This window comes from Pundamilia nyererei, unplaced genomic scaffold, assembly GCF_000239375.1.
Source record: "Pundamilia nyererei isolate P.nyererei 1_Seehausen unplaced genomic scaffold, PunNye1.0 scaffold00025, whole genome shotgun sequence".
Taxonomy (NCBI): Eukaryota; Metazoa; Chordata; class Actinopteri; order Cichliformes; family Cichlidae; genus Pundamilia; species Pundamilia nyererei.
In genome coordinates, this window is record NW_005187426.1 from 549,799 (window position 1) to 562,443 (window position 12,645).

Sequence of the window (12,645 nt, forward strand, 5' to 3'; positions counted from 1 at the left end):
ATACAGCTTGGAGTAAGACAACATGCATGAAGAGGATGATGTGGACAAAATACTCATTTGCCTAATAATTCTGCACTCCCTGTATAAGCAGAGTGCTTTACTCATTACCCTCGGTAATGTCTGTGGTTACAAGCAATGCCCAGGATATATCAGTGTTTTTATCCTTGGCATTAAAAACACAGGAACATTGTCTTTCTTTATACTGTATCTCTCCTTCATTTCTTTCACGTATTTTACACAGGTTATGAAAGTAGGGTATAATTTCAAGCCATATAGAACTGTAGCACATCTGTAGTTTGACCAGCGCTGCATCTTGTTGAATTAATGATTCCTGTGTTAAACAAGGGGAAAATGCCTCTCTGCAGAAGTGAGAAGTAATACAATATTTTACTCCAGTAATCACAGAAAGATCAAGTATCACTTGGCAATCTTAAAATCTCCAAATCAGAAGCACCCAGTACATACTATTGATTAATTCTGATACATTTGTGTCATCGCATAGTTCTCAAATCAATGTAGTGGAACAAAAAGCATTCTGCTTTGCTATACAGCCGAAACAAAACAAAAAAAAGAGAAAAAAAAGGATGGATTAGTGAGAATGAACGTATTTAATTTTAAAAATCATGGCTACACAGTAGATAATACCTTAGCCAGTCAAACCACTACCTACCTCCTGGAAATGCCTTTCAGAGATGTGATAGAGCAGTTTTATCTAAATTACTTTTAAAGGCTGGAGGAAGTAAAATGTTTATACAATGTCTGGTTTTCTGCAATATATTTTCTTTTTTAATTTTCTGCTCATTGTTCCTTTTTTTTATGTTTGGCTCAAGCCAGTGTGTGATGGATTCTAGAGTGCTGGAGGAGGAGGAGGAGGAGGAGGAGGAGGAGAGGGAAAAGGGCAGAGTATTAGGTCAGGTTGATAGAGATGTCAGCACTGCTTCAGTAATCTTGTGACGCGCAAGAGAGCGGCAAAAAAAAAAAAGCCGGGAGGGAAGCGATCGGGACAGCTGAAAGACCAGCAGCTTGGTGACAGTAGAAGCAGAGACCACCCCAACAACAGCAGCAGGGGAAGCTAGGAGGGGAGGGGAGAGGAGGGCTGGGATATGGGGGAGGTGGGTGTAGTGGTGGCGGCAGTGACGGGGGGGTTGGGAGGGTGTGAGGAGTAAAGCCGGGGGGTTGGATCTTCAGTTACACATCATAGCTGATGGTTAACCCGCCTCCTCTCAGCAGTGTGTTAGAAAGAGAAAGGGTAGTGTGCCAGTTATCAGCACAGTGAAGGATTTAAGCCTTGTCTACCTCATTTAACATCTCCAACAGACTGCACTTATTTACTGTTGTGCCAAATGTAATAAAAGCAAAAGTACACACACTAATGGAAAGTCCTTAGGCGATCCTTAAAAATAATGAACATGGATTTCTTACTTATCTATGAATTAAATATATTCTGCAAATACATTTTACAGAGCATACTTATACGCTTAGTTATACACACACTGTTGCCCTTTCAATATACACATGAACAGTCAAGTTGTTACCAATGTCATATCCACTCATAAACGTTAAATCTACTTACAATCAAATGTTGTGTATTAGGTTTAAGTGGAGCTTCTGGCGTCCAGGGTTCTGCTCAGTGGGTGACCCAGTAATGAAATGTGATTCAGGTGGTAGATGGATATCTATAGTGAAATATCTCTCCCAGCTCACTGGCTGCAGCCCAGACGTCGCCTTCTGCTCGCTCCTGCTGTAAAGTGTGATTTGTGGTGTTTGGCCTTTTTGTCTAGGACAATTATGTTCACCATTAACAAGCTTTCTTCTGTTATTGTTCATATCAATTAGAGGTGGATGGTAATTTGAGCTGATGGTGGAGACAGTGCAGAGTGATTTAGTGCTGATGTTGTGGGTGTATGGGGGGCAATTAGTGCCGCAACAAAGTCCATCTTTTGTTCAGCTAGTTTGTGGCAGCATGTGGAGCTCAGAAACATTCCTCAGTGTTTTTTTCTTCCTGTCTTGGCTGTTTTTGGAGGCAGTGCACCATGTAGATAACCACAGTTATCTAAGGTCCACACACTGCTTTGACCTCTGGAATCATGCACTTAGTTCTTACTTGGTAAAATTCTAACAAGAGAGATACTTTGTAGCATAACTATATTCAATAAAATCCATATTTGTGGTTCATCTAATTGGACGGTCAGCTGGGACATTATTAAAAACATTCAGTTAGAAGATAATATTGTCAGATTTTTCAAAATATTTTGGGGCCTTTTTTAGCCCTTGCTATAACAGGACAGTTGAGAATACAGGAAAGCTCAGAGAGACCAGGGGAAGACCCACAGCACACAGCACAATCAATTTAAACCAGGACCTCTGTGGGTCGCGTGCTGTGCTCATCCATCTATATCAGGCTTTGTTTTCAGATTTGAATAAAGTGAATTGTGAAAATTGACAAATGCCTAATAAACAATAACTCAGTAACTTGAGTGAACAAAGCTGGTCAACTGTTGGGTTTGCCTGCTGATTTATTAGGCAAGAACCTCCTTAGTGTACATTTGGAATGGACCAGTAATCCCAAGACCAACTTTTCTCTAGCAGATCATGTAAAGTCCATTTCATCCAGCTCAGTTAGGCACATGTGAACCTGGGATTGCTGTGAGGGGCATTACCAATTAGCTAAACTCACTTAATTTTTATCTCTATAAATGTATTAATGTGGCCCTCTACAACAGTACTAATTTTTCATGTGGCCCCTTGGGAAAACTAATTGCCCCATGTGGAGTAGCATCTCCGTTAATTGCAGCAGGTCTGGGGTCATTTTGCCAGTATGTCCGATACTCGAGTTGACCAGGATAGACCAGAGCATACTTCTTTCATATTACCTTGTGTTAGTTCAGAAGGTTATTTTAAAAAATTATTGAATTTTTCTTATTTTTTAATGCAAATTTTATAAATTTAATATACTAATTTTAAACTAATTGTTTTAGGTCCGGTTACTTCAGTGCTGTTCAAGATGCCATGGTGGGAAAGAACAATTAACTAAAATCTTAACTGATGTGCATCACAATGCTGCAGTCTTTGTGTCTTTAGATGTGTTCAGGCCCTCCCCAGATTGCTTGTACTTTATTTTCTCCTTTTATTGAATTTGTACAGGTTCCTGTTGGATCTGGTCCAAAATTATGCACTCACAAAGTCCAAAACTGCAAATCTGCCAGAAACTTAAATTCACATGACACCTTGTATTAAAGACGCTTTATAAAAATATACAAAAACCAGCAGACTGCATCTCATCTCCAGATATAAATTTAACATTGCATATCTACCTTGTGCATATAGCCAACAGTCTCCACCAAGAAGCTGAGAGAGCATTCATGTGCATGAGAGCTCATTTTGAAAAAGAAAGAAGCCACTTGCTGCTGCTCATAAAGGTTTATTGTCAGTAATAACCGAAAGTGACTCAGACGAGTGTGTCAACATTTTCATAAACTCAGAGCTTCTCTTGATTATAGTCGCAGTGTTTAGAGAGATCTGGCTGAGCAAACAAAACTGAAGCTTTAAAAGTGGGCAAAGGCACAAAAGTAGGCTTTTGAAAATGAGAGGGACCTGTCCCCCATCCCTGTTAGAAATTATACCTTTGTCTTGGATCGTGCTTCCTCTTCAGACCAGAGCGTGCAAGAACACACCAACACATTCCATTTTTAAATGGAGTGCTAATTTTAGTCTGACAAGCTCTCTTATGGCTGCAGTGGTGCTGCTTGCTGCTTTTCTTTGGCATGAATGACTCCTCATACACGGGCAGCATTCCAGCACTCAAACCTGCTTGTGCCCTCTCCACCCTCTTTGTCGGAACTGCAGAGAGGGCTGCTGGACGCCCATCAGTGGAATGGCTTAGATAATGACTTATTGATAGGAAAGGATGCTGGGTGCCCTGTGCATATTAGCATGACGCCAGCTGGTCGCGGTGCTGCTGCTGCTGCTTTCATCACCCAGAGCATTGCTAATGTAATTACCTGTGGATGGTCTGCATACGAAGGTAGCTTTGATGTTATTATCTGTTTCTATAAAATTGTGTCATGCAGTGTTATGGTGGTATGGTTAGATCTCCCCCACCCCCCACCAAATTTTTAAAATAGACATCGACTGCATATAATCTAAGACAAAAGCAAGGTGTAATATGTTATATGTCACCAAATAAATAAGTTACAAATAAAAAATTGGTCAGTATAATGATTTAATTTACATTGTTTATCAATCTTTAGAGTACTTAAAAGTGAAACTGATGATTCTGCAATATCATGACATTGCATATCTGGACAGGCATTACAGATTTATTCCTCTTTGATGCTTTATGTCTCATAATGATAACCGAGGCTCAGTAAAGCATAAACGTGGAGTGTTCCCACATGTTACGCAGCTGACATCTTTGTACTATACTCTGAGATGAAAAATGTCTCTAACTGGGCCAAAGAAATAATTCTGGCATATCAAGGGAGCTTGAGAGAGGGGAAGGAGGGGAGGTTCCCAGCATGTCCACATATGACAGGCCTTTACCCACGGCTGGCCGACGCAGCGACATTGTGCGCCTGTCATAGCTGCCCTTCAACAGCAGATGAAGCTGTCAGCAGGACGATGACTTTATTCTGACAGCTGCTCCACCCTCTCTCTTCAGAGCGTTGCAAATAAATATGTTGGGTTTCAAAGCTGCCAAGGCAGACGTTGGACAGTGGGTCAGGGGGCCAAACGCAGAGCAAAAGCATTCCCTTCCCCTCGTAACCTGTTCTCAATGAGCTTGGTCACCTCTCCAGGGCACCCATTCAGCGTGAGCCATCCAAAGGGCCCCAGGGCCCCAGATCTCACACACTGCCTACCGAGAGAGTCCTGTGAGCCTCTCTCTCTTTTCTCTCTCTGTGCATCACTCTGTTTGCCACAGCAGAGTGCCAAAAATATCCTCCACTGCGAGAAATCAAGAGTGTACCAAACAGTTCAAACCATTCATGACAGAGTGTGAGTCAGTCTGATGAAGATGAAACGACTCCTCAGTCAATCAGGGTGAAAAGAAATATTTATTCAAAACGTTTCCCTTGACGATAAAGTCAAAATGTCATAATAGGGGCAACATACAGGTAAGATAGAAATGCTGTTTTGTGTTCTGCTGCTTGAATGGAGTTGACAGATCTGCTGTATGGGACCTTCTGAATCTTTCGCCACTCTTCTCCTTTTTTCTTTTTTTTTTGCTTGAATATAATGATCATCATCTTGTCAGCTCGCTTTGTTGTGTCGAGCTGTTTTGTAAAACTGTTCACGCTTATATTTACATTTAGAACAGCTTCATATTGTTTGTATTACATCATGAAAGTTTGCTATAGTTATGTCCAGTTATGTTTATTTCTAAACACTGAACTATAGCTTGAGGCCTTTTTAATTTGAAAATTCTAACATATTTGGGGCTTGCAGCTGCCTTCGTCCAGCTTCTACAATCAACTGAATATCTTTGCTTTTTATAGACTTTTGGTTAAACAGAACAAGAAGTTTCATGATGTTACTTTTGGAATATAATCAGCTGTTTTAAAGGAATTTTTTGAGTATATGGTTTATAAAATAAGAGGAAAAATTCAGCAGGTTAATCAATAATTGTCAGTATCAAACTTAAAAAAATAGAAAATTTCCCCTTCAAATATGTTTCCATCAAATTATTGAGATCTCAAAGTAGGTTAGACTCTAGCTTTTTAAGTGTCTGTAATAAATGCTTATACATTATGATGAAGGAAAAATTTAGTGCAGTTTTTTCTTAAATGTAATCATCCCAAGACTAAATTCCCTGACTGCAAAAACCCAACATTTAAGTTTGTTTTCTCTACAACACCTTCCTTCAACAAAGAGATGGATCAAAATCCAGCACAATCAATCCCAGTGATTCCCACTACACCCTTTGCTTTAGGTATAAACCACATTCCAAGCGCAAAGGTTAACGATATTTAAGCAATATTTCAAGTTTTAAATATTCAAAATCTTACAGATGTTGGAAAGAACAAGAATTCTGTCAGAGGTAAAAATCAAATGCTGGAATCTTCCAATTTAAGAGTGTTACATTTCACTTTCTCTATTGTTATATAACAGATTATAACCCCCCCAATCCCCATTGCATAACACATCTAAAATGCGAGAACCCTCTTTGCATGCAGTCACATGCAAAACTGATGATAGTTTATTGATTAAGATTTAATTCATTAATTTAAATTGTGTGTGTGTTTGACATTAAGACTTTGTTGGCAATACCTAGAAAACCACTGTAAATGAAAAGTTACCTATGGGACTCTAAATCTCTAAATGTACTTTAAACACAAACGATCAATGAAGACTTTGCAAACACAAAATAAATCTACAGTTTTCTGACTTTTTAAAAACTTTTTTCATTTTCACATTTTTAAACTTAAACTCTTTATGTGTCATGTTTTAACTATAACACATACTGTTGTTAAAGTAACCCTGATAGCACATTAAATAAGGCCTATACCAAGCTAATGTAATGTACGTTAACTATGTAATGGAATTACATAGCTCAGCTCAGAGGACTAATGCATCAACTGGCACTGCAAAGATGCAACATGTGAGTCTTGAGCTAATCTGTCTCACTCAAGTGACCACTATCCCCTCTGGGTTCTCTTACACTGCAAGTGCGTGTACAACTCTAATGTGTTTACTCGTGAAACCAGCTACTTTCACGTTTCTCAAAAAGCCATGTTTAAACAATGTTTATTCAAACCAATAATTATGTCAAGAGGCCACTTTCATGAGAAAATCGTACTGTAACATTAACATTTACAAGTTTTTTTTCTCTACCCATCCCCCATATGGACATGTCTAATACACACTATAGACTCGTACCCTTTGAAATAATGGATAACTTTTTTGAGTTATATAACTGTAACATAGGGAACAAATCCAGCAACAATCAGACAGTTTTGTCTTCCAAAATTGTGAATGATAAACCAGTGGTAAAACATTTTGTCTACATTTCATTGAACTGAAACTGGATAAAGACTTCATATAATCTTATGAGCAATGGATACAGAACATGGCAGGGTGGAAAAACATTTGTATTAAAACAAGCAAAATTTTAGGAATTCCAATGATTTCATAATCCGCTGTCATCCAATTTCCTAGATCAGCAGATTACAAACAAACAGCAGTCAGGAGATCAAGAGGTCAAAGGTCACAGCACACGGACAATATTCCAGTGACCCGTGAATGATGATTAAGAAGTGCTAAGAGAGAAATCAAAGTCCTCTTATCTTTGTTAACAGCCATACAACAAATAGGCAGAAGGAAAAGCATGGGAGGGATGTATAGTAGTATTTAACAAATTATCAATGTTTAATTACGCAGCTTTATGTAGCTAGTGAGTTGTCAGGCACACAGATAATAATATGAATAATAAAATAAAAATAAAATAAATAACTGAAATAATAAGATTATTAGACTCCTCTTGGGGAAGCAAATGCGTTTAGGACAGGTGTTAAAAACAGAGAAGTTAATCATCAGGCAGCGCCTTGTCTCAAAATCTATGGACCTATATTTGTTGTACTTTTTTCTGAAGCTTTCAACAAAGCGCTATATGTGAAGTACATAACATTTAAAGAATGCTGAATGACATACAAATGTAGAACATTGAGATGACTGGGGAATTTATACTCAGGTGCCTTATTGTTGATGGTACTGTACTGTGCACAGTGTGAGCAGTAGCGAGTTGTTAAAGCACTTTTGACTCATCACCATAGGAATGATCGAAACCTCCATGACCAACTTGTAGATATGTCTAAAATGTGCAGTGCTGTAAAAGTGTTCTCAGCTTTGTTTTGAATTTTCACAATTTTCAAACAATAATCGCTATAGTGGACCATCTACCTGCATCTTATCCTATCCCTAGCATCCTCCTCGGCCACACCAACCTTCTGCATGTACCAGCGCAATTTTAATGGAATCTGGATTAATGAAAAAATGCTATTTTTGTCAAAATGCCAACATGCCTGATGTGTGCTTGAGATGCCAGATAAATAGGATATTTTAGATATATCCGATGCTTTAAATGTGTGTGTTTATGGGTATGTAAACAATTTTCAATAAAACAGAAAAACAGTAGGCACTTTCTTGTTGGCGTAGGCAGCATGTAGGCATGTTATGTAATTGCTCAGATCTGTCATTCATACTATATGATATGTCTGTCCTTTTTGAGACTGAGCTTTATGATTATTCTTGATTCTGTAATGCCATTATCACAGATATAGATCTATATTTTACAGATTGGACTGTGTGTTCAGCAGTGTGGCATGTATTTTGTTTATGCAGTTCTAGTTCAAAGAAACCAGTTTTTTTTTAAAACAAAGTACACGTGAAGTGCATTTACTTTACTTGGTTATTTCTAAGACACTGTACTCCCTCAGTGAAAACAGCTGAAAATGATGCTAAGAAAGCAATTAACCAAAATAGTGAAGTTGCAGCCCAGCCAGCAAACCAATGATCTCACTAAAGCTTTGTAAAGCTCAGAGGATCTGCTTAATGCAACTATTTTTACACTGACATACATTTTTTACACTATTAATTAAAGCTGCTGTAGCTGAATATTTCCTTCATCACTCTCGACGCAAAACAGTTCGTCTTTATCTTTATTTCATCTCTTCTGTACAACCTTGCAAGACTGAACTATGCAGACTGAAAAATCTGAGAGACAAAACAAAATTGAGATATTTGAAGTTTCCTGATCCTATGTAAATCCTCTAAGACTTTCATTTGTGTTTGGCTTCGTCTTTGTGCCATAATATCTGCTTTCTTCATCCCAGTATGATTTTTTCTTTTGCCCCTGTTGCCTTTCCAGTAAAAAGGAAAAAAAAACTTTTTAAAAGGAAGATTTGCATGTTAATGGATCTTAGCAACAGCAGAGGCCCTCTCAGCACTGTGCTTTTCAGTTTCCCATGCTCTGCTGCAACAGTACATAATAAAAACAAACAAAAAAGTAGTATTTCACATGGCCCTAAAATTTCTTCTGCCCTCAGTCAGATTAAAACCCATTCCAGGAAGCTTGTTTGGATCGGGTTGTAAAAAGAGATCACTGATAGCAATGTATTAGTGGAGGATTAACATGACTTTCACCCTGGTTTCTGTGCACAATAAAGCTTTAATCTAGGCTCTGCTTGTGAGGCAGGGCTGCCGGTTGGGCCAATGAGATGCTGCCGTGTCTGCAGAATATCCCCGCACATGGGTGTTTCCTGTGGTGGCGGAGGTGCTGGGGCTGGGCCTGGCAGCAGACTGCGGTGACAGACGCGCCCCTGGGATTCCACCTGTCAGCCACACAGGCACTAATCGACAGGCTTCCTATAAGCTGAACTCTCTGTCACCTCTCTGTCAAATCTTCATCATCTCATTCGTCTGATGACTTCCCTCTGCCCACCCCCATCCTCTTCTTATCCAATGCAAACTCCGCCCATCCGCCTGCCTGTATAAAACACACCAACACCAATCCTCCATGCCTGCTGCTCCCAAACAACATTCAGTCTCATGTGTAAAAATAAAGAAAATTGGTTTCTTTTTGCTTTAAGGAATAATCCAAAATCTTCTATGCAGCTTCTTATTAAAACAAACCCCATGAATCCCGCCCCTCCCTCAACATCCCTGCTTTTCAGCTTTAATGTGACAGAGGTGGGCTTTAATGTTTGGTAGTAATTGGGTGGGAGAGGGAGAGACTGTTTGGGAGGAGGAGGAGGAGGAGGAAGGGTCATGGTCAGGTTTCTCATGGAGGTTATTCTGCATCTGTCTCTTAGCAACGACAGACCGCTCTTTGTACAGTCCTTGAGTTGATTGGTGTGTGTGTGTGTGTGTGTGTGTGTGTATTTTTTTCCCTCCTTGGTCGCTGAAATGTTTTGCGAGGGGGGCTCCTCAGCAGACAGGCTTCCTCGCATATTCAGTGCTTTTAAGATTTTGTTTCCATGAGCGTCAGATGGGCTCGCTGAGGCGTGGCGCTTGCTGTATCTTCACCTCCACGGGTTTACATTTGCATTTCTCAAGTGAGGGTGAAAAAAAAAGACAGAAATGGAATTTTTTCAGTGAGCATTTGAGACCAATGCTCCTTTAATGATGATTGTGCTGTGAATCTTAATAACCTTTGCCGACATAAGTTTTGGCAAACGGTGTTAAATGATATGGCTGCACCGCTAAAGTTTGGTGGTTTGATGTTGTCATGTCTGCCTTCTCTTTAGCTGGTATAAGGCGAAAGGGCAGACCGGGGTCAAAGGTCATTGAATGGATCCAGGGGAACCTCTTGAATCATGCCACCAGCTTCAAGGCATCTGAGCAGGGAGCTGGAGTGGCATGATGTCAGTCTGAACAGGATTAGTAGGGCAATTCGGGGACAGGGAAAGGAAATAAGAAGGAAAGCCAGAACTTGGCCCCTTCTTCCCACAGCTTAGGTTTGCCCACAGATAAACAAATGAGTACAGTAAGCAAAGTTCACCCATTTCCATGTGTAGAAGCACAAAATGATGACAAAACTGTGCTTTAGTTTGACCTAATTTACTGACCAGAGGGAACAAACATATCTGCATCAAGGCGTTTTTCCACAGTATAACGTATTTCTGGGACTTTATTACAAACAAAAGTAGCAGCAATTCTAAACTGCTGCTTTTGATCACTTGCAAAAGATTTAAAAATATGTTTCTTTGATCCGACGGGGCTTCCGTGTTAAATGTGTCCCAGAAACTTCGCTTTTGAACAGCTTTTCCGCGCAAAATGTGAAACTTGTTCTCAGATGTTTCAGGTCCCTTTAATGCCAGTTTCCAGACAGATGGAGCCCCATTTCGGAAACAAACGTGCTTTTAAGTCTTCCGATCACACTTAATCTCTGTACCAAGCCAATGGACTCTTTACTGACTTGTACAATCATTTATGTTCTGTTAGCCCACTGTATGGGAAGACGTTTGTATTTAGAATTAAACACCTTGCTCTCAGTAGAATATAAAAATGTCCTCAGAAAAGAGGAACTGTTTACCTTCACTCTGAGTCTCTTTGGCGGTATCAAATGCAGCCACTGTATGTACGCTGAAAACAATAACTCTTTCCTCAACGGGACAAAGTTCAAGGCTGCAGTTCTTTAAAATGCTTCACAATAAAAGCACAAAGGTACACTAAATATTAGGGGGGAAATGGATATATCTCTTACAGAAAATAAGATAAAAAGTTCAGGCGCCCATAAATAAATAAAATGAACGACTGAAGTAAATATACAGTAAAGATCGATTAAAAGACCAAGCTTCCTTTACTCGCACATAAACCCTGCCTCACTGTGGGAGCATTTGTTTCTTTATTTTTCTTGTTGTTTTCCTGCTCTGAAACTTCTTCTGCTCCCTTTTTCGTTTCATCTAGTATTTTGCGTTGTTGTTTACAGCGTTATCACAAATACACAATTATTTATTATATAAGAATATTTTTCCAAAAGAGAATTTTAAGCAGACAGGTTCAAAAGTCTTGTATTTTATTTTCACATTATTATCAAAATAAAATTTAAGGAATGGTCAAAATTGTTTTGTTTTTATGTGGCTAAAAAAGTCGGTGGAAGTTGATTTGAGAACTGAAGGTTTTAATGTGAAATTTTAACATAAATATGTAGAGGAAATATATAATATAAAGTGTGCTGTAAAACTTGTCAACACATTCACCTGTAAAATGTTTAAATGCACAGAGATAACAGTTATTAACTGGGCTCCGTTTCAAGAAATATTTGAATTATCAAATCATTCCAATAGTTAATTTAAGTGTCGCAGTTTCTTCTTAATTTAACCGGCTCTATGACGACTTTTAGACGTTTCCCGTTCGGCGTAAGAACCCACTGAAGTCCCACAGTAAGCGGTTCAATTCAACCAACGCAGAGAGACATAAAAGAAAAATATTAGGGATCCAACAGAAAGGCGCATTTCATAATATATTGACAGCTTTCCGTTTTTCAAAGTAAAACCACTTTAAAGGTGCATTGCCACCAAAGAAGAAGAGGAAAAAATACAAAACTGAATATATGAATTGTTTGTTTCTGGCGAGAAAACACAGGTGACAAATTTTCTTTAAAAGAAATAATATTTCAAATATTTTCTGGATTTCTATAATGTTAATAATATATCGATATTATATAAAAGTTAAGAGATACATTTAAATGTTTAACTTATAAAATTCAAAACAACATGGTAGCTTTGAAAGTGAAATTTAAAATAAGAATCCCTTCAAAATCATAGTTGATTAGAAAGATAATTGATAATTGATTTAAAGCGCCTTTATTTAGAAAATAAAGGCGCAACGTTCCAGCAACTCAACTGAATTTCTCAGGAGTTGTGTTTTGTACTTTTATTAAATCAACCGTTTTGTCCACCAGGCGTTCTAAAAATAAATAAATAAATAAATAAAATGTGAGAGGAAAAAAAGTCAGTCTTGGTCTTTTCTTTAAATAACACAGAGCGGGTGGAAAACTTGCAACAATACAGTTTTTTAATCTTTTTATCTTTTATGCACATTGAGTTAGCGCGTGTTTAAATGTACCATATAAGAAACAGTATGTACGTGTATGTGGAATTATCGATCATTCCAACAAACGGGAAATACATGAGATGTTATGCAATT